Source organism: Nicotiana tabacum, chromosome 7 (genome assembly GCF_000715075.1).
Source record: "Nicotiana tabacum cultivar K326 chromosome 7, ASM71507v2, whole genome shotgun sequence".
NCBI lineage: Eukaryota > Viridiplantae > Streptophyta > Magnoliopsida > Solanales > Solanaceae > Nicotiana > Nicotiana tabacum.
Genome location: NC_134086.1, coordinates 20,922,941 through 20,945,697, shown reverse-complemented (window position 1 = coordinate 20,945,697; position 22,757 = coordinate 20,922,941).

Sequence of the window (22,757 nt, the reverse complement as noted above, 5' to 3'; positions counted from 1 at the left end):
TCTCTGCCAAATGGTCTGCCAGCGCCTGGGCTTTCATGGCCGTCCTCGTTACATAAACGATATCAAACTCTGTGAGCAGAATTTGCCATTTTGCCAACCTTCCCGTGGGCATAGGTTTCTGAAAGATATACTTCAATGGGTCCAAGCGGGATATGAGATAAGTAGTATACGAAGACAGGTAGTGTTTCAACTTCTGAGCTACCCAAGTTAGGGCGCAACATGTTTTCTCGAGTTGAGTGTACTTGACCTCATGCACTGTGAATTTTTTGCTAAGATAGTAGATGGCCTGCTCTTTCCTTCCTGTGTCATCATGTTGCCCCAGTACACAACCAAATGAATTTTCCAAGACCGTCAGGTAAAGAATTAAGGGCTTCCCGGGCTTAGGCGGGACCAATACGGGTGGATTAGACAGATACCCTTTGATTTGGTCGAAAGCCTCCTGACACTCTGCCGTCCAACCTACCGCAGCATCCTTTCTCAGCAGCCGAAATATGGGCTCACAAGTCGCTGTGAGTTGAGCGATGAACCTGCTGATGTAATTGAGTCTACCCAGCAAACTCATTACCTCTGTTTTGTTCCTTGGCGGTGGCAAATCTCGGATGGATTCAATTTTGGATGGGTCTAACTCAATCCCCCGTCGACTGACGATGAATCCTAGCAACTTTCCTGATGGAACCCCGAATGCGCATTTGGCCGGGTTGAGCTTGATATCATACCTTCGGAGTCTTTGGAAAAATCTCCTTAGGTCTGCCACATGGTCCTCCCGACGCCAAGATTTGATGATCACATCATCGACGTACACCTCAATTTCTTTGTGTATCATGTCATGAAACACAGCAGTCATTGCTCGCATGTACGTTGCCCCGACGTTCTTTAACCCGAATGGCATTACCCGATAGCAGTAGGTTCCCCATGGCGTAATAAACGCTGTCTTCTCAGCATCCTCCTCGTCCATTAGGATCTGATGATAACCCGCATAGCAATCCACAAAGGATCCGATCTCGCGCCCAGTGCAATTATCGATCAGGATATGAATGTTGGGTAAAGGAAAATTGTCCTTGGGACTGGCTTTGTTGAGGTTGCGGTAGTCGACGCACACCCTGATTTTTCCATCCTTCTTTGGGACCGGTACCACATTGGCCAACCACTCGGGATATCGAGTGACCCGAATAACCTTTGCTTGCAACTGCTTAATTACTTCTTCTTTGATCTTTACACTCATTTCTGTTTTAAATTTCCTTAGTTTTTGCTTGACCGGAGGGTATGCCGGGTCAGTGGGCAATTTGTGAACCACTAAATTGGTGCTCAATCCAGGCATATCGTCATATGACCATGCAAAAACATCTTTGAATTCCATGAGGGTTCTGATCAATTCTTCCCTGACACTCGGCTCAATGTGGATGTTGATTTTGGTTTCTTGGACGTTATCAGTGTCTCCTAGGTTTTACAGCCTCAGTGTCATTTAGGTTAGGCTTGGGTGTTTCTTCAAATTGGTATAATTCTCGGTTTATCTCTTCGAAGGCTTCACCTTCATCACATTCAGATTCATCATCACAAACGACCTCTTGCATCATTGAGTCAGATTCGGATTGATTTATTAGACTAGGTCGAAGATCCGCTGTGCATGCCATGTCATTAGAACCAGTAAAAAGAGAACTGTTCAGAAAGAAAAAGAACAAAACAGAATTAAAATGGGACAAGAGAAAAGAACTTTATTAAACTTGCGGGATAAAAGGGTTCACGCTTTTACAAAAACGAAAGTAAAATTTGGATTACACCCTTGAATAATCCGGACAAACAAACAAACAAAACATAAATCAAGGCCTACTACCAAGACTCCCCTCGGACAGGAAGAGGAGTAACCGTCCAATTGTTGGTCTTGGCCTCAGGCCCCACAAACTGTATCTCTGCTCTGCTGGACCCTTCTCCAGCCTCCACCACACTGACATCCGCGAATAGCCTCTCAAAACTCTGATTCAGGTCTTCATTTATACCGATCAAAGGTCCTAGAATCTTTGGGACTGGTGACACCTTGGCACTTGCTTTGACAAAAGACCTTGAGAGACGTGGCACTGGTTTAGGCAGAAACCAAACCCTCTTCTTCATTTTTCGCGCTTGCTTCCTATCTGCTGCGGTTGGTTTGAACCCCAATCCGAAAGTTTCCAGATTTTTAGGAAGGGATACAGGTTGGACAATCCCTTGAAGCTCGACTCCCAGGCCTTTTCCTGGCACAAATCCATTACCCAGCATTTCCGAGACCATCATGAATGTCGGGGCAGCTATCCTAGGGTGCGGGATGATTTCTCCTTCAGAAATTTTGTTGGCTGACCCTGTATCGAAAATCTGGTAGACCCAAGGACCTTTGTCATCAGCAGTCTCTATGAAAGGTACAATTGCTCCGCCCGTGGTGCACGTTGTATCCTCGCCGTGTAACACGACCTCTTGTCTTTCCCACTCGAACTTCACCATCTGATGTAGGGTGGAGGGCACTGCTTTTGCTGCATGAATCCATGGTCGTCCTAACATCATGTTATAAGATACTGTGGCGTATAGCACCTGGAATTCCATGGTAAACAGGACTGGACCAATGGTCAGTTCAAGTACAACATCCCCTACAGTGGCTGTTCTGTTTCCGTCAAACCCTCGGACACAGATACTGTTCTTGTGGATCCTTCCGTGGTCGATCTTTAACTGGTTCAAGGTAGATAGTGGGCAAATATTGGCGCTTGAGCCGTTATCCACCAATACTCGAGTTACCACCGAGTCTTCACATTTGACAGCTAGGTATAGGGCTTTGTTATGCTCCGTGCCTTCCACCGGCAGGTCATCATCTGAGAATGTTACCCTGTCCACCTCGAAACTCTTGCTGGCAATGGTTTCCAGGTGGTTTACAGAAATCTCACTGGGTACATGAGCTTCGTTCAATACCTTCATCAGGGCCCGATGATGCTCCTCAGAATGGATCAGCAATGACAACAGTGAGATCTGGGCCGGTGTTTTTCTCAGCTGTTCGACCACAGAATAGTCTTGTACTTTCATTTTACTCAGGAACTCTTCAGCCTCTTCTTCGGACACAGGTTTCTTGGTTGCAGCTGGGTTGGTTCTTCTTAGCTCCACCGGAGCAAAACATCGACCTGATCGAGTCAGCCCTTGCGCTTCACAACTGACTTCTTCCACCTGTTTTCCTTTGTACATCACCACCGCCTTTTCATATTTCCAAGGCACCGCCTTGCTATCAATCATTGGCAGCTGGACTACAGGCTTTATGGTGACCAGTTCTTTATATGCCCCCTTTACCATAACGGCAGGTGCGGGTGGAACCCCTGATATTACCAACTTGTTTGGCTCAGATTTGCTTGTTATGGCGGACGGACTCTTTCCCAATATCAATACTGGCTTGACGCCTTCTCCCTGCGACTGTATACTCGTTCCTCCACTGGTTGAGACTTCTTTCGGGGCGACTTGGATCGTCATCACTGTTTGTGAGGGTTTTCTCAATTCTCCTCCCTCACACACCAACTCAATCATGTGAGTTTCGTGGTGCGCTGGCAGTGGGTTTTGGTTGATGTTAGGAGCTTCTGGTGTCTGGACCTCGATCTTATTGGTGTCAATAAGATCCTGTATGGCGTGCCTTAATTTCCAGCACTTCTCGGTATCATGCCCGAGCATCCCTGAACAGTATTCACAACTGATTGATCGATCCAAGTTCTGAGGTGGGGGATTTGGTTCTCGAGTCTGGACAGGACTAACCAAACCCAATTGCCTCAACTTGCGGAACAAAGCGGTGTAGGTTTCTCCCAGCTCCGTGAAAGTTCTCTGCTTCCGCAACCTATCATTTCTAGCATCTGGATTTCCCCGAAAACCTGCCCTAGAAGGGTTTCTATATGCCCTTGGTGGAGGGTAGGTGTTTTGTGGTGGTGCATATATGCTATGGGGAGCCGGTGCGCGCCATTGTGGGCGAACCGGAGGCTGAATGTATGCCTGGGCTTGGTGTACGGAACAATGTGGTTCTCGAGGTGGATAGAAATTTTGTGGTGGGCTGTATGGGTATTCTGACCTGTGAGGTCTGGGTTGGTTTTAGTGCGGCCTGCCAGCCCTGGACCAACTGCCCGCCTCGATCGTGGCAACCTCTTCTTTATTTCTTCTCAATGCACCTCCCATGCCGCTTTGAATAGCCTGGGTTGTGGCCTTGAGTGCCGAATAGTTCAAGATCTTGTCAGACCTCAAACCCTCTTCTATCATGACCCCTATCTTGACCACCTCTTTGAAAGATTTTCCGACCGTTGTCACCAAGTGACCAAAGTAGGTTGGATCCAATGTCTGCAAAAAATAATCCACCATCTCTCCCTCTCTCATGGGAGGATCGACTCTAGCTGCTTGTTCTCTCCAGCGGAACCCGAACTCGCGAAAACTTTCCCCGGGTTTCTTCCCAGTTCTCAATAATGTGAGGCGGTCAGGGACTATCTCGAGATTGTACTGGAAATGACCTGCAAAAGCCTGCGCCAGATCATCCCACGTGTACCACTTGCTGGAATCCTGCCTGGTATACCATTCTAGTGCAGATCCGCTCAGACTTTGGCCGAAATAAGCTATCAACAGCTCATCCTTGCCGCCTGCCCCTCTCATCTTACTACAGAATCCCCGCAAATGCGCCATGAGATCACCGTGCCCTTCATATAAATCAAACTTAGGCATCTTGAACCCAGCCGGGAGTTGGACGTCTGGGAAAGGGCACAGATCTTTGTATGCTACACTGACTTGATTGCCTAGCTCGTGCAAGTTCCTGAAGGACTGCTCCAGGCTTTTGAACTTTCTCAGCACTTCATCCTATTCAGGAGCCTTAACTGGCTTCTCAAACTCTGCCGGCACTTCCACATGTGGATTGTAAGCTTGAGGCTCGGGTGCATGGAATGTAGACTTAGGGGGATAGTATTGTGTATCGTGAGCCTGAAACAATGGCTCACTGGTCGTTCTTTGCAAAGGGGCTGATGTGGGTCCCACAAAGATGGGAATATTGTGTGTTGGGAGAGGTTGATGGGGTGGTGGAGCTTGGGAATCATGAGGGCTTCTTTCCTGATGATAAAGGGGATTTGGGCGGCTTGTGGAAGGGCCAGAGTGAGGGTATTCCGGCATGTGTCCCAGTGTTTCAGGGCTCTTTTGTGTTTTGGCTAGGGCTAGCTGCATTGCATTCATCTCTAGTCCCATCCTTTCAATCTTTTCCATTGCTTCTTTTAGCAACTGGCCCATTGGCCTTTCTTCCTCATTACTATTCTCTGAAGTAGTCATGCTTGTTGCTACCGGTCCTTTGGATCTGGTTTGGTAGGAGTGTGTTGCCAGAGTTCTTTAACAACTAACTTGTCTGGTATAGACAACAACAAACTTTGTTAGCATTAGAGTTTAACAGATTTGATCATAACACATAGAGGATGCAATGCTCCTAGGCAGTTAACTGTTTCTACATGCTTTGCTTCGAACAACATGCGTCATTCCGGTTTGCTCATTCATCCCTTTAAAGTATTTTGGGAAACTCTGTGTTTTATTTTATTATGTACTTTATTTTCTTTCTTTATTAAAAGCGGTCGAATCTTATGGGGATTGCCTACGTATCACGTCCCCGCGTGAATCAGACCAGGCGTAGTTCTGCCATGAGGCTAACATTTATATAAAAAAATGAACAAACATTACATTTGAAAAACTTTAAAAAAACAATGTCTTGAAATACACACATTCAAATTGAAATAAACAGATACAATTCTTAACATCTCATAACGTGCCCCGCTTTCCACTTGTTGTAAATTATTAGATCATTTGCTCAAGGCGGAGCTTGACCCGGATGACCTCCCAATGTTCGATACATCCTTTCCAACTCCACTGCTAGATGACGGGCAAAGGTGGGTGCATGCTCTGTAAACCTTCCATAATCCATTCCTTGGTAGTTTACATAACTTTGAGAGGTGTAGACTGCCAGGTTGTGGATCTGTGCCCTGAAATCTTGGAGATGTTGGCCTTGATTCTGCAACTGCTGCTGGCGAGTGGTGGCTATATCTCGGAAACGGCCTTCACGATCTAGGGCTGACTCTAATAGAGCTCGGAGTCTGGCCTGCTCTAATCTCATCTGCGCTCTTTCTCTATCAGTGTCCGCTTGATGATGCTCTCTGTACCTTCTTGCCTCTTCTAGTTGTGCACGAAGTTGGTCTTCTGATCGTATCCAATGATCTTTTTCCTTCTTGAATTGTGCCCTGTCTTTCTCGGATTGCCTATCTTGGCGTTCCTTATCAGATCTGGCTTCTTCGTTTAACTGTTGGATCCTTTCTTTCGCTTTGCTCAACGCCCTTTCTTTTGCAGCAAGAACGGAATCATAATCTTGCATTCTTTCAAAAAGATTGGCGATGGTTTTTTGATCCTTCCAATTCCTCATTGGCGTTTCAGAAGCCTTTTTCATTTTCAGAAATCGAGCATGAAGACTTTCATTCTCACAGGCTAAACTCTTCTTCTCGCCTTCAGCTTCTTGTGCTTGCAAGTCCTTCTCCAGACTGAGGTTCCTTAGATTTTCCTTTAGGGCATGGATAGTTGCTTTGTACCCCTTCTCTTTTTCTCCCCAGATCAACCGCTCTTGGATTTTATCATTAAAGTTTTGAATATGGGGTCTTTTAGTTGGCCTTCTCAGCTCAGGTTCTGGTACATCATCCACGCGAGACCGTTTCTCGAACCACCTCGCATATCCAGGATTTATCTCACCCTTTGTAGTGTCTGGGACTTGAGTATCACTTTTTAGGTATCGACATCCATTCCACATCTGCTGAAGTAACGCCTCAGGAATAGTGGCCTCTGGGTGTAATTCGATTTCTTGCGTACTCAAATCTTCATCATCAGGAACTACTTGATATCTTCCTAGTTGTCTTAGGACTCTCAATGGCGCGTATGGCTGGATGCTTCTCAATCCCAATAGTAGTAGATAACTATTCGAGTTTGACATATGTATCACTTCCCTCATCGGTAGCCATTCCAGAGTCCATTCAATTTGATTTGCCGTTAGAGCCCTTAGCCGAGATACCCATGCTTCTATCCCTTCTGGAACCTGATAATTTTTCACTCTTTCCTCATAACCCTCGATGTAATTATCGTTGCTTGGCCCATATTGTATGATCTTGGGCTGTTGTTGGAGATGTTCAATCAACCACATCTGCAACAAAATTTTGCATCCTTCGAAGACTTTCGCTCCTGCTTTACATAAAGTTAAAGCCCGATAAATGTCTGAGAGAATGATGGGGACAAGGGTGTGGTTTTCCTTGGTGGTGAGGATTTGCACAACTTTTGCGGTGCGAATATCAATTGTTCGTTCTTTGTTCGGGAAGACCATGATTCCTAGAAAAGCCACCATGAAGGCGAAGCGACGGTGAACCTGCCATGTGTCTTTGTCTTGTTTGTTAGTAAGGCCTTTCTCATGAATTTCGAACCCATCTGACTTTCCGAACCTTGAATACAAAAAGTTGAAAGAACAACATCCGTTGACGACATTGCTTTTCCTGATTTGACTGCTGATGTTTAGAAGACCGAAGAATCGATGTACCGAGGGAGCCTTCGTGAATATCAAGCTTTGATTTCTTAAACTTCCGTCAAAACCAACATATCCAGCTACCTCCTCTAATGTAGGAGTGAGCTCGAAGTCAGAGAATCGAAAGACATTGTGAACATGGTCCCAAAAAGTTACTAATGCCGTAATCAGATCATCACGAGGTTTAACTTTCATAATGTCCGGGAGATTTCCCAAATGCTTGATGACCCACTTTTGACCATCTTCGCCTAATTCACACCACCACATTTGAAGCTGGAATAGAAACTCTTCTGTATTTGCGGAGGAGGGGTTTTGTGTGGTGCTCATTTTGTATCTGAAATTTTAATTTAATAAAGTCAAGACTCATTTTGAAAACATACTCTAATCATTTTTAGTCAAAACTATTTTCAAGATTTAAAACTATTTTTTAGGAATTTTTTCAAACTATTTTCAAGATTAAATACCTCTCGAGATTAAATACCTTTATTTCAAGATTTGAAAACTATATTTTATTTTTTATTTTATATATTTTTTTAATTATGAAAACCCATTTTATTCCTCGGCTCTTACCATGATTTCATTTAAGCCGGTCAGCAAGCATGTTCGAGGCAAATGAATGCACATATAGCAAGTAGGATGCATCAGGATGGTCTTTTTATTTCGGGTTCACCTGTCTTAGACAGACCCAACCCCTGTGTTGAGTCCCCAAAGTCAAATGCATATGATGCAAATAAACGTTCCTACTAGGGATCCGGCATGTGGCTTTGTTATACTAAGTTCATAACTTGGGTATTTGTTCTAGACCCGGCTTACCCAAACGGACAGTTTGAGCCGAAGCGGGGGCAACGTACCGGGAGCACGAAAGTCTGCCCGGCCTAGTTACTTGTCCCAACTCCGTCTTATTTGGTATGACTTTAACAGAAAGGTGGGTCGCGCGCACGTGTACACCATAAATTCAGAAGACTCAGAAAGTAGGGGGTTTCGTAACAGTTGTATATATTCACAATTCAAATAATATTAAAGCGGTAAAAGCATCATTTAGCACATTAGGCATATATCATGTAAAAATCAGATAATAAATAAAGCCAACTATAACAATTATTTTAAGCTCGAATTCTTGAACCCTGAACCATTGGTTCTGGGTTCGGTCCCCAGCAGAGTCGCCAGAGCTGTCACACCTCCTTTTTCCGCACCCGCAGGGGCGCAGGGGAGTTTTTTCCAATTAAAGGACAATCGAAACGGGATTTGTTTATTTATTTCAGAGTCGCCACTTGGGAGATTTAGGGTGTCCCAAGTCACCAATTTTAATCCCGAATCGAGGAAAATAATGACTCTATATTACAGTCTGCGTACCAGAAATCCGGATAAGGAATTCTGTTAACCCGGGAGAAGGTGTTAGGCATTCCCGAGTTCCGTGGTTCTAGCACGGTCGCTCAACTGTTATATTCGGCTTGATTATCTGATTTTATACAAGTGTGAACTTATGTGCAAAACTGACTCTTAACCGCTTTCATCCTTTACTGTTGTTTTATAAGACTTGCAACGTCGTGAAAACATATCTCGAACCACGTTACATTAATACACCCGTGGTTGTTGACATATCTCGACTCGGTTGAGATTTGGATTTGGGTCCCGTAAATGTGCACCCGGATTAAGGAGAATAAATTATTAAGACGCGCCTAAAGCAACTAGCGTATTGTTGTTTTGGGGAAGGCCGAAAAATTCGCTAAACGGCCTGTCCCGAATTCTGAGTGTTTTAATATATATACAGTTAGAGGGCCCCGCAGCTGTGTACATTTTTGTTTGACGAGGCTCGTCTCGTTCTACTTTTAAAAGGAATTTGTGACGTCATGGACATGCATTTCGAACCACGTCACAATCAATGTACCCGTGATTGGAAACACATTTCGAATCCGTCGAGATTTGGATTTGGGTCACATAAATGCGCACCCGAATTTAAGAAGGTAAAATTATTAGATACGCGCTTAAAGAGACTATGGCGTTATTATTCTGGGAGGGCCGTGAGATTTGCTAAACGACCCATCCTGGAAACTGAATGCTTCGATACCATACGTTTAACAAGGGCCCCGCAGCCTGCGCATTTTGTTTATTTTCGTCGAGGCTCATCTCGTTCTTATTTTAAAAGGATATCCTATAGCAACTACGTTTCTTGTCGTGTTTGTCTCTATCAATTGAAAACAGTAGATAGTCCTAATTAATTACATGCTTGCAAGTTATTTATAACAAAATTCGGAAATGCTTAAAAATCAGGAACGAGGCTGCGTGCACAGTCAGTCGAATAAATAATCACGGGCCCAAATCCAACCCATGCGTGATGGGCCAAACCTGGGCCACTGCTTGCTCGAAGCAGGCCTGCTTGGCCTGTTTTGACCTGAACTCGACCTTCATGAGGTTGATATTACAAGTTTTGTGTTCTTTGTCTTAACAGGTGGTTTACTAGTTATATGAGACCATTAATCAGAAAAGGAAGAACTTAACCCATGATGTACAGTTTTCATGCTTGGCATATATTACAGCATATACTGCAAAGTAAACTAAATCTGAGATGCAACCTAATTCATTGAGAATATTTTTATCTAACAGCATACATATACAACTATCATTCGATCCCCTACATTGACATCAGCTAGGCTTGTAAGCTACCTTCAGTATCCAAAAAATGTGAGCTATTAGACACTACATGACATTCAACACAACAGTACATGTATATAAACAACATCTGCAGATCTTCTCTTTTACACTCATTGCTCAAACTTTCGAGTTACATTGGTAGTGTAATTGTGTACCTGGTATAGAGGACAAAGAAGAAAGGAATGATCAGCTGGGCAGTATGCAGTAAACACAGCAACAGCAGATACACAGCAACAGCACAGCAACAAACCAACAACCAAATGTTTTCCACAGCCCACAGAAACCAGCAATATTTCCCAGAACAAAGAGAACCAGCAGATAGTCGAGTACCAAACCAGCAATCCCAGGAAAGAGTAAGGAGACAACAGCAATAACAGAGTGTTCAATGCAGCAAAACCAACAGTTCGATAACCACAAACAGCTCAGTCAATGCAAACAACCGAACTTGGCCAAGACAGCTCGACCAATATAAATTCTTATGCAACTTTCAGACAGTGTTTGGTTACAATGTTTACTGGAAACTACCTTATGTTTTTCAGTTTTCTTTTAAACTCACTAGACCTCTCTTCAGACTAAAAATTCCAGCCCTTTTTAAGTTCTGAAATGGCCTATTTATAAGCCAAACGACCCAGTGCAGCTGAGCTGCTTGGATCTTCCCACTTGCAGTCTGCCCATACCTATTAAACCCATCCTTAAGCATCTTTTGATGCCAGCCCTTTTTTGTTCCCCACGCCTGGTTTTTTCTTTAATCAAGAGTTATGGGTTCATTTTAGTATTCATTTTAAACTCCCATGCTCTTATGTCTTGTTCCCCATTGGCATTAGTTTAATCTTAATTAGTACCCTACTTGTCAGCTCATTTAAACTAATCATTTTTGTCCTTTTCAAACCTCAGCATACCCTTGTTAGCCCTTGATTATTACTGCCCTGCCCATTGTAGTATCAGGGCATTTTTGAACTTCTGAAAGTTCAATTTCAGAATTGCCCTAGCCTGATCCTTTTAATTGTTTTTTACAATGTAGTTACAAACTAGCATTCACAGATAATGTCTAATATTCATTTCACAATACAGGTCCATTCAGTCAAGTGAGGTTGTACATATTAGAATATTTGAACATTCAATCGTAGGAAGTTAATCGACGACATTTATCAGGTCGACTATACTAATTATAACAAGTAATAATCAGTCGCTCATATAAACAATACGTTCAGGGACCTAAAGGGCTTCGGACAACTTTGGTCAATCACTGGGAACCTATATAAGTTAACTTATTTGACGATTAATCTAATCGACGAACATGTATATCACAGAGTACATTCAGAACACACACATAGAAAATCAATCGACCAAATAAAAGGTCTTTGCTAGAGATGGAAGAAAACAGGAAAAATAACAGATAATAATAAATAATCACAACAAATCATGCTGACGACTCAATCAAAACTAAAAAGGAGAGAGGACACTTACTGGGGAAGTTTAAACCGAAATGACCCAAGTCCGACTTAGCTTTGACCATTTGAGGCCGAACAAATTTTAACCAGGGTGTTCTCACAGGAGAACACCTTGGTCAAGATCCATTAAACCTCAAACCCCTTTCAAGCCCGGCCGGATTTCCCAGGTGCATGTGTTCTAAGGTTTGGGTTTTCAGATCTGGTTTTTTAGGAGTTGTGGGTAGATTCGGACCAAACCAAGTCTGGTTTGGTCACGAGGAGGGTCCGGGGAGTGTCTGGTATGAAGATGGGGTGGTTTGGTATAGGTCCGGGTTCGACTCGAATCTTCAAATGAAGATTCGAGACGAAGGAAGGTGATTCGAGGCTAGGGGGTAACAGATCCATGTTCAGGAGAGTGAGGGGGTCTTAGGGTGTTCAGGAGGTGGTCACCGGCGTTCATGCCGCCGGCTTTAATGAAAGGGATATCAGGGCGGCTTGCTAGGGTTTGGGGGTTTCAGTGTTTGGGGAAGGAGACGAGTGAAGGGTGGGGTTCGGATAGGGGGCTTGGGGTGAAGGGTTGAGTTTATATATGGTCTAGGGGTTTAGATCCTGGCCGTCGGATCAAATGAGATCTATGGCCAGGATCTATCCACTTAGGGAAGACGGTGTCGTTTGGGTTTTGGTAGTGGGTGAGGCCGGGTAAGGCTGGATCGGGTCAAAACTGGACGGGTTTAGGGGGAAAACCTGGGTCCGTTTGATCAAGGGGTTGAACGGCTCAGATCAAATGCCTAAGACGACGTCGTTTGGGGTTGAATGAGCGGCTTGATCAGGACCGTTTGTTTGAGTCAGATCAACGACTATAATAAGGACGCTGATACGGCGTCGTTTGAATCAACGTTTGGGCAGGCCGGATTTGGACTGGGTTTGAGTGCCGGTTTTGGGCCTTTTTTGTTTCATTTTCTGGGCCCAAATCGATTTTAATCCCTCTTTTCTTTGTTTTCTAATTTCAACATAAAAAAAATGAAAATAACAAAATAAATAATAAAACAAATGAAATTAAAACAAACAACAATGTAACACCTCAACACAATTATCACACCAAATTAAAATGTTTAAGTAAGTTAAATCACAACCTAGAACGAACGATGCACATGTATACATTTTTTTCGAATTTTCGTTCTTTTTAACGACTGGATTATGATTTTTGATTATCCTGACAGACATGCTTTGTATTTTGATCGGTGAGATTAAATGCAAAGTGGGCAGACCCACAAATGACTAACAACACATGTCTCGGAAAGCGACAAATTGTACATTGAGGTCATTTATCACTATTTGTTTTCCTTTTGGAGTGATTGCTCGTGAAGCAAAAATCACGTGCTTACATTAGGCACGCATTTTAATAATCTTACCTCCTTAAACCCAGGTGTGCATTTCATGTGACCCAAATCCAAATTCTAAAACATTGAATAAAAATGTGTTCCGGATTGCGAGTGCATTTCATGTGACGCAATCCAAAGACATGATTTTGAACGATGTTCACATTCTTTAAAAAAAATATAAATAAATAAAAATTAAAAAAATTAATAATAATAAAAACGGCTAAAAGTTAAAATTTGCACATAAGTTCATAATCGTAAAAAAAACAGATATTTAAGCTAAATATGACAGTGGAGCGACCGTGCTAGAACCACGGAACTTGTGAATGCCTAACACCTTCTCCCAGGTTAACAAAATTCCTTATTCGGATTTCTGGTTCGCGGACTGTTAACAAAGTCATTCTTTTCCTCGATTCGGGATCAAATCGGTGACTTGGGACACCATAAATCTCCCAAGTGGCGACTCTGAATTAAATAAATAAATCCCATTTCGATTGTCCTTTAATTGGGAAACACTCCCTTCCGAGCCCCTTTGCGGCGGCGCGGATGAAAAAGGAGGTGTGACAGCTCTGGCGACTCCGCTGGGGACTAATACCCAGAATCTCTGGTTCAGGGTTCAGAATTCGAGCTTGGAATAATTGTTGTATTTAGTTTTGTTTGATTTTGTTACATGATCTGTGCTTAATGTGCTAATTGACTGCTTTTACCGCTTTGATATTATGTGAACTGTATATAAATTGTGTCGAAACCCATCTCCTCTCTGAGTCTTCTAAATCATGAAGAAGGGTGCACTTCGTGTGACTTCTTTTCTGTATAGTGTCTAATTCCCAATTTAGAACGAGATTGGATAAGTTGCAAAGCCGGTGAAGCTTCTGTATTCCCGGTATGTTGCCTCCCCCTCGGCTCGAGCTGTCCTCTTGGGTAAGCCAGGTCTAGAACAAACACCCAGGTTCTGAACCTAGAATAACTCAGCCTCATGTCGGATCCCTAATAGGAACGCTTATTTGCATCATGTGCATTTTGACTTAGGGGACTCAACACAGGGGTTGGGTCCGTCTAGGGCTAGCAACCTGAAATAAAGACCATCCTGATGCATCTTATTTGTTTTATGTGCAGTTATTTGCTCGGTCTTGCATGTTGACCGGCTTCTGAATCTCGGGAATGTTAAAAAAATTAAAAAAAAAGAAGTAATAATAAAATAAAATAAAAAATAAAATAAATAAAAAAAAGAGAAAAATAGCAAGTGGAGAGTTAGATGATTAATTTAGAAAAAACCAGTGTCCAAGTACTGTCGGAACACGGCCGAAATTTTGAAAAAAATATATATATATTTTTACTTTTAAAATTGTTTGTTTGACTAAAAATCAGAAAATGTGTAGGAATGAGTCTTTTATTTTAATTTTCTTTGTTTTCAAAAAAGAAAAAAAAATGAAAAAGAAAAATAGTTTTTTTTGCTATAAAAGAAAAGGAAAAATATATTTGTTTTCAAAAATTAGTTAGTTTATAGCCCGAACTACGCGGGTCTGATTCTCACCGGATGTGAGATACGTAGGCAAACCTCTTTGGTTTCGGCCCATCGTATTCTAAAAAAAAATCCTGAAAAATATTTAACATTACTCGCTTCTTTAGAAAGTCTTTCTTTTAGACCTTAATTTTTTTAGACCTCAATTTTTTTTTAAAAAAAATAAATATATATAATACAAAAATATTTCCTTTTAATCTCTCTCAAAATCCAAATTATTTGTTTAAAAATTCAAAAGAAAATTCAAAAATATTTTTTTTTCTTTTATTTCTTTCATAAATTCAGAATAATAGTCCAAAAAATATTTCCTTTCTTCTTTAAAAGTTTTTTCGAAATTTCAAAAAAAAAGAAGAAGTTAAAATTCAAAAATATTTCTTTAGACGTCTTACTTTTCAAAAAAAAAAATCTTCATCCTCAAAGGCCGTATTTGAAAGCCGAGTCATTTGGAATATAGATAGTTTTTGAGTCAAATAAAAGTTTTTCCTTCTTTAATCACCATAATAAATGTGCAGGATGAGCACAAGCCAAAATGAACCGTTCTCAGTCGGTAGCGAGGTCCCTTTGCAACTCCACATGTGGTGGAATGATATGGAAAATGATAGTAAAAAGATAGTGAAAAGAGTTTTGGGAGGTTTTGTCGATCTGTTGAATATCAAGCCAAGGACAGATATCATCGAGGCTCTAATACCGTTCTGGGACCCAACCCGCAATGTATTCCGTTTTGTCGACTTTGAACTTTCACCTACGCTAGAAGAAATTGCAGGATATGCGGGAATGAATGGAAAATTAAGAGGGCAATATTTGCTTTCACCAAGACCAGTATCTCTGCATGGGTTTTTGGATTTGCTAAATATTAGTCGGAAGGTGCAAAATGATGACTTGTCGAAAGGGTGTTGTGCTCTCCAATTCTTATATCAACGGTATGGTGTTCCTCGAGGTTTTGAAGAGCCGAATCTCGGATTAACTCATGCTGGAAACAGGAACAAGTGGGAGGCGAGACGTACTTTGGCATTTATAACAGCATTTCTGGGGGTCGTGGTTTGTCCACGCAAAGATAAGAAAATAGAGATAGGCCTTGTAGGGATGGCTGATGTTGCAATCAAGAAAACTAACAGTATTGTGGTCCCTATGGTTTTGTCCGAAATCTACCGAGCCTTAACTATATGCCGAGAAGGAGGCAATTTCTTCCAAGGATGCAATCTCTTACTCCAGCTGTGGATGCAAGAACACCTTTGTCACCGAGTAGGATACATGAATCACGGGTTGACCGAACAAAATTGTATCAGTGGTTTTGAGAAACGGATGACAGGCGTTGTATTCCCTGAAGGTGTCGAAGCGTGGCTTGCACGATTAAGGACAACAACAGCATACCAAATTGAATGGGCATTTGGGTGGTTGCCTGATACTGAGGTAATATACATGGCGGCCGAAGAATGTCATATTCGTTTTATGGGAGTTCGCAGTATCCAACCATATGCTCCTCATCGGGTACTGCGCCAACTAGGAAGATTTCAGGTAATTCCCACTGATGAGGATCTAAGCAAGCACGCCATTGAGTTGAGTCCAGGAGTCGTGTTCCCCGAAGGAAAAATTAGAAAGTTGTGGCACGAATGTAGATTCCTTGAGCCCAAGACTATAGTTCGAGAACTGGCTAAGGGTGAGGTAGACCCAAAGTACGATGTTTGGTTCGGGAAAAGGTTCCAGATTCGTCAGAGACCTGCTAAAAGAGCTCACGTCCAACAATTTACGGATGATTCGCAGGAACAGTAGGGCTGGTTAGTGAGAGAGGAAGGCTACCGGGCTGAAATCAAAAAGCTGAAGCGACAAGTTGAAAGGCTTATGTTTGAAAACAACATGCAAGTAGCCTCGGAGCAGGGTGAAAAGAACAAATTAGCCAAAGAAAACCAGGCACTGAAAGCCCGAATTCGCCAAGTCAGTAAGAGTAGTAGCGACCAACAGAAACGTCGCTCTGATGAAAGGTTGATAGCAGAATTGAGAAATCAAGTCAGCAAAAGCCGAGAAGACTTGGAGAGATCCGAGGCTTGTATAGCAAGAATGCAGGTCAGGTGGGCAAAAGTTACAGCAGCACGGAGAAAGCACCTATGGCAAGTGAAAAGGGATTACGAAATGAGTGTTACAACATTGAGAGAAATAAATTCCACTCTCAGTGATCGGGTCCTTAAACAAGCCCGGGATGCTAGAACAGATAGGGAACGCTGCTATGAGTCAGTAGACCGAATGGAAGAACAAATGAAGAGGTTCCAAGATCAGCTCATTGACAATACTCGAATATTAGGACTAAAGAATCAACGAATAGAACAACTGTGCATAGAAAGGGATAGAATCAGGGGTAGGATCAATGAGATTGGGCGCTACATCACCACGAAGTGCCTAACATGTGAAGAAATGCCCCGTGATATCCTTTTTGCCTCAGTCATGGGTTATGTCCACCGGATCATGGAGGAATTAAAAAGCTTGCAAAGAGGCCTGGCACCAAAGCCCGCGGAAAGGCCGAACGATGCCTCGCGGGCACCAAAATTCAAGGCTTTAATGTATCCCTAGTTCAATCTTGCACTTGTTTGTTTTTCAGAGTCTGTTGTCTACCCTTATGTTCTCTTCAAACATTGCTAATAGTATGGAGTCTGTATTTCGTTTGTTTTTTTAAAATAATAGCTTGTAATAGCATATTGGGGTAATAAAAAGTAAAATTGGGTCTTTATTTTACTTATGGCACAAACTATACTTGGTCTGATTCGTGCGGGGTCACGATACGTAGGCAATATCTATAAGATTCGACCGTAATTAATTAAAAAAAAGGGAAAAAGAGAGAAGAAAAAAAGAGAGGTCCCTGAAACGCTCGAAAGAGGCACAAATAAAATAAGCCAGGATGATGCATGCGGTCAGAGCAAAAGCATGTTAGAAATGATTAACTGCCTAAGAACATTGCATCCCCCCCCCAACGTGCAAATACAATATTTGTTAAGACTCTAACACTGACAAGTTTGTTATTTTTCCAATCAATACCAGTTAGTTTGTTAAAGCGTACTGGCACCGTACCATTATCAAACAAGATCAAAAGGGCCCATACCAGAAAGCATGACTGGTTCAGACAACAGTGTTGAGTCGGAAAAGACGGCAAATCAGATGCTGAAAGAAGCCATGGAAAAAATGGAAAAGATGAGGCTGGAAATGAATGAAATGCAGATAGCCTTAGCTAGAGCCCAAAAGGGGCAGGAACTACCTGTTACTCCTACTCTCCAACTAGGACACACGTCAGAATACCCCTCTCCCGGTCCTTCAACGAGTTTCCCAAGCCATCACTACTATCAGGGAAGAGAGGCTTATGATCCCCAAGCTCCACCACCCAGTCAAAACCCTACTCCACCAAATGTTCTCGTCTTTGTGGCACCTCCCCCAGCCCCATTGCACAGATCATCCAGTGAGCTGCTGTTTTAGGCTCACGACACACAATATTACCCCCCCTGAACTCACATTCAAAGCACCCGAGCCACATACCTATAATCCCCACTTTGAGGTCCCAACAGAGATTGAAAAGCCGGCTAAGAGCCCAGAGCAGGACGAGGTGATGCGGAAATTTAAAAGCCTGGAGCAGTCCTTCAGGAACATACACGGGTTAGGCAACCAGGTCAGTGTGGCCTACAAGGATCTATGCCCTTTCCCTGACGTTCAATTACCAGCAGGGTTCAAGATCAAGTTTGATTTGTACGAAGGGCATGGCGATCCTATGGCATATATACGGGGCTTTTGTAGCAAAATGAGGGGAGCAGAGGGAAAAGATGAGCTACTAATAGCTTACTTTGGCCAGAGTTTGAGCGGGTCGGCACTATAGTGGTATACAAAACAAGATCCGAGCAGGTGGTACACCTGGGATAACTTGGCACAGGCTTTCGCAGGACACTTCCAATACAACCTTGAGATAGTCCCAGACCATCTCACATTGCTAAAGCTTAAGAAGAAACCCAGAGAGAGCTTCAGGGAATTTGGGTTCCGATGGAGAGAACAGGCAGCCAGAGTTGATCCTCCAATGAGAGAGGGAGAAATGGTAGATTACTTTCTACAAACTCTAGAGCCGACTTACTTCGGTCACTTGGTGACATCAGTTGGCAAATCCTTCAATGAAGTGGTGAAAATGGGAGGTATGATAGAAGAGGGACTTAAGTCCAATAAGATCCTGAGTTACTCGGCAATTAAGGCAACAACTCAGGCCATTCAGAGCGGCACGGGAGGTGCGCTCGAAAAGAAAAGGAGAGAGGAGGTCACGACAATAGAGGCCGACAATTGGTCCAGATCTAGAGGTCCTTCCCCTCATTAACAACCCAGACCCCATCGTCTAAACTACTCACACATTCCAAATTACCCTCCACAACCCTACTACCCACCACAAGAACAACATTTTTCTGTCCATCACGCCCAAACTTACACCCAGCCTCCGGCTCGTCCGCAATGGCGTGCACCGGTTCCCCAACATACATATCTACCTCCACAAAACACATATCCACCTTCACAAAACACATATCCACCACCGAGGGCCTATAGGAATCCTTCAAGGCCAAGCTTCCGCGAAAATCAGGCTTTCAGGAACGAAAGGATGCAGAAGTCAAGAACATTCACTCCGTTGGGAGAAACCTATACTACTCTGTTTCACAAGTTGAAGAAAATAGGACTACTAAGTCCTGTTGAAACCAAATTGCCAAATCCCCTTCCCAGAAATCTGGACCATTCAGTAAGCTGCGAATATTGTTCGGGTGCTCCCGGGCATGATACTGAGAAATGTTGGAAGTTGAAGACTTCCATACAAGATCTTATTGACACAAATAGGATCGAGGTTCAGGCACCAGAGGCACCCAACATCAATGAAAATCCATTACTGGTGCACCATGAAGCCCACATGATCGAACTAATGCACGAAGGAGGGAAACCAAAAACACCCTCACAAACGGTAATGATGATTCGCGTCAGTTCTAATGAAGAGTCGACCAGTGGAAAGGCAGTGGTACTGTTGGGAAAGGTATATGACAAGCCATTTGTGGTAGCATGGAAAGGATCGTCTATTACTGCGAAGAAGCCAGAGTCAGTCAGAGCAGTGTTGTAGGGAGTAGCAAACAAACCAATGTTGGTAGTAAAAGGGGTCCACATGGAACCAGTTGTTATCCAGCCGGTCATACAATTGCCGATAACAAGTGAGAAAGTTGTGCCATGGAGTTACAGTCAAGTGACAGTGACGCATAAGGGGAAGGAGGTTGTGGAAGACGTATGCGAGGCACAGAGGTTAACTCGATCGGGAAGGTGTTTTGCTCCCGCAGAGTTGAGAAGGGTCAATCCTGAAACAATAAAGAAACCAGTAACAGAGGAAGAAGCAGAGGAACTTTTGAAGAAGATGAAGGCGCAGGATTACTCAATTATAGAGCAATTGAGAAAAACCCCAGCCCAGATTTCATTGAAATCCTTGTTAATCCATTCAAACGATCATTGTCAGGCCTTAATGAAGATTCTGAACGAGGCCTATGTCCCGGACAAGCTCTCAGTGAACCATTTGGAGAAAGTAGCGCACAAGATCTTTGAAGTAAACCGAGTGACATTCTCTGACGATGAGTTACCGATAGAGGGTACTGAACACAACAGAGCACTCTATCTGACGGTAAAATGCGAAAAATCGGTGGTCACTCGAGAACTAATTGATAATGGGTCAAGTGCCAATATCTGCCCTTTGGCCACTCTGAACAAACTAAAGGTTGTGGATGATAGGATCCACAAGAACAGTGTCTGCGTCCAAGGTTTTGATGGGGGAGGCACTGACATAGTGGGTGATATCGTACTGGAATTAACCATTGGTCCGGTCGAGTTCACCATGGAATTTCAAGTAATAGATGTGGCGGTGTCGTACAATCTTTTGTTGGGACGGTCCTGGATCCATGCAGCCAAAGCACTGCCTTCTACACTGCATCAAATGGTCAAGTTTGAATGGGATAGACAAGAGATTGTGGCTATTGTGCCCTTCATAGAAATCGACGATGATAAGGGCCCATGGGTTTATCAGATTTTCGACGCAGTCTCAGTAGACAAAATTTCTGAGGGCGGGGGCCTTCCACTTCCCAGAATCACAGCTGCAACCTTCATGATAGCATCAGAAATGTTGAATAACGGGTTTGTACCAGGAAAAGGTCTGGGGGTTGATCTGCAGGGAATGATCCAGCCAGTTTCTTTGCCCAAGAACCTGGAAACTTTTGGGTTGGGATTCAAGCCTACGGCAGCGGATGTGAAACGGGCCCATAAATTGAAGAAAGGAGTTTGGGTCCTTCCTAATCCAGTCCCACGCCTGTCCAGATCATTTGTCAAAGTAGGGTTCAGAGAGTTGTCGGTCCCGAAAGTTCTTGGACCTCTGATGGGGTCAGATGGAGATTTGAATGAAAGCTTTGAAAGAGTGTTTGCCGATATCAACATGATAGAAGCTGGAGAGGGTTCCAGTAAGGCAGACATACAGTTTGTGGGTCCTAAGGTCAAGGTCAACAATTGGATAGCTACTCCTCTTCCTACTTGGAGGGAGTCCTGGTAGTTGGCTCTGATTTTCCTTGTTTGTTTTCTGGATTATTCCAGGGTTGTAATTCATATTCCTTCTTATTGTGTTCAATAAAGTGTGAAACCTTGTTATCCCATAATTCAATAAAATGAAAAGTTTCTTCTTTATTTTTATTTTATAAGTTATTATTTTTAATTTTGTTTTTTTCATTTCTTTTTCTGAACAGTTCTTTTCATACTGGTTCTAATAACATGGCATGCACAACGGATCTTCAACCTAGTCTAAAAGATCAATCCGATTCCGAGCTAACCATACAAGAGGTCGATTATGATAATGAATCGGAATACGATGAGGATGAAGCATTCGAGGAGATAAACAGGAAGTTAAGCCAGTTTGAAGAAAAATACAAACCCAACTTAAATGACACAGAAGCCATTAATTTAGGGGATGCCGGCGATATCAGAGAAACTAAAATAAGCATCCACATTGCAGCAAATATCAGGGAGGAATTGATCAAAACACTTATTGAGTTCAAAGATGTTTTTGCATGGTCGTATGATGACATGTCGGGGTTAAGCACAGATTTAGTGGTTCATAAATTGCCCACTGACCCGGCATGCCCTCCCGTCAAGCAAAAATTGAGGAAGTTCAAAATGGATATGAGTGTGAAGATTAAAGAAGAAGTAACCAAGCAGCTGCAAGCAAAGGTTATTCGTGTCACTCGATATCCTGATTGGTTGGCTAATGTGGTGCCGGTACCAAAGAAAGATGGAAAGATCAGGGTGTGTGTCGATTACCGCAATCTGAATAGGGCAAGCCCTAAAGACAACTTTCCTTTACCCAACATCCATATCTTGATCGACAATTGTGCCGGACGTGAGATCGGATCTTTTGTGGATTGCTATGCTGGGTATCATCAGATTCTGATGGATGAGGAAGATGCGGAAAAGAACAGCCTTCATTACGCCGTGGGGAACTTATTGCTACCGGGTAATGCCATTTGGTTTGAAGAATGCTGGGGCAACGTACATGAGAGCAATGACCACTGTGTTTCATGACATGATCCACAAAGAAATTGAAGTGTACGTAGACGATGTAATCATAAAGTCCAAGAATCAGGAAGACCATGTAGCAGACCTAAGGAAGTTCTTTCAAAGACTTCGAAGGTATGATATTAAGCTCAACCCGGCCAAATGTGCATTTGGTGTTCCATCTGGGAAGCTTTTGGGATTCATCGTCAGTCGGCGAGGTATTGAACTGGATCCATCAAAAATTAAATCTATCCAAGAGTTGCCACCGCCGAAGAACAAGACCGAAGTAATGAGTCTGTTGGGAAGATTGAATTACATCAGCAGATTTATTGCTCAGCTCACAGCAACCTGTGAACCCATTTTTTGGCTGTTGAAGAAGGATGCTGCAATAGGATGGACGGCAGAATGCCAGGAGGCATTCGACCAGATCAAAGAATATTTTTCAAATCCACCTGTATTGGTTCCCCCTGAGCCGGGGAGACCATTAATTCTTTATCTAACGGTCTTGAAGAATTGGTTTGGCTGCGTGTTGGGGCAACACGATATTACAGGAAGAAAAGAGCAAGCCATCTATTATCTCAACAAGAAGTTTACAGTATATGAGGTTAAGTACACTCAACTCGAGAAGACATGTTGCGCCCTAACCTGGG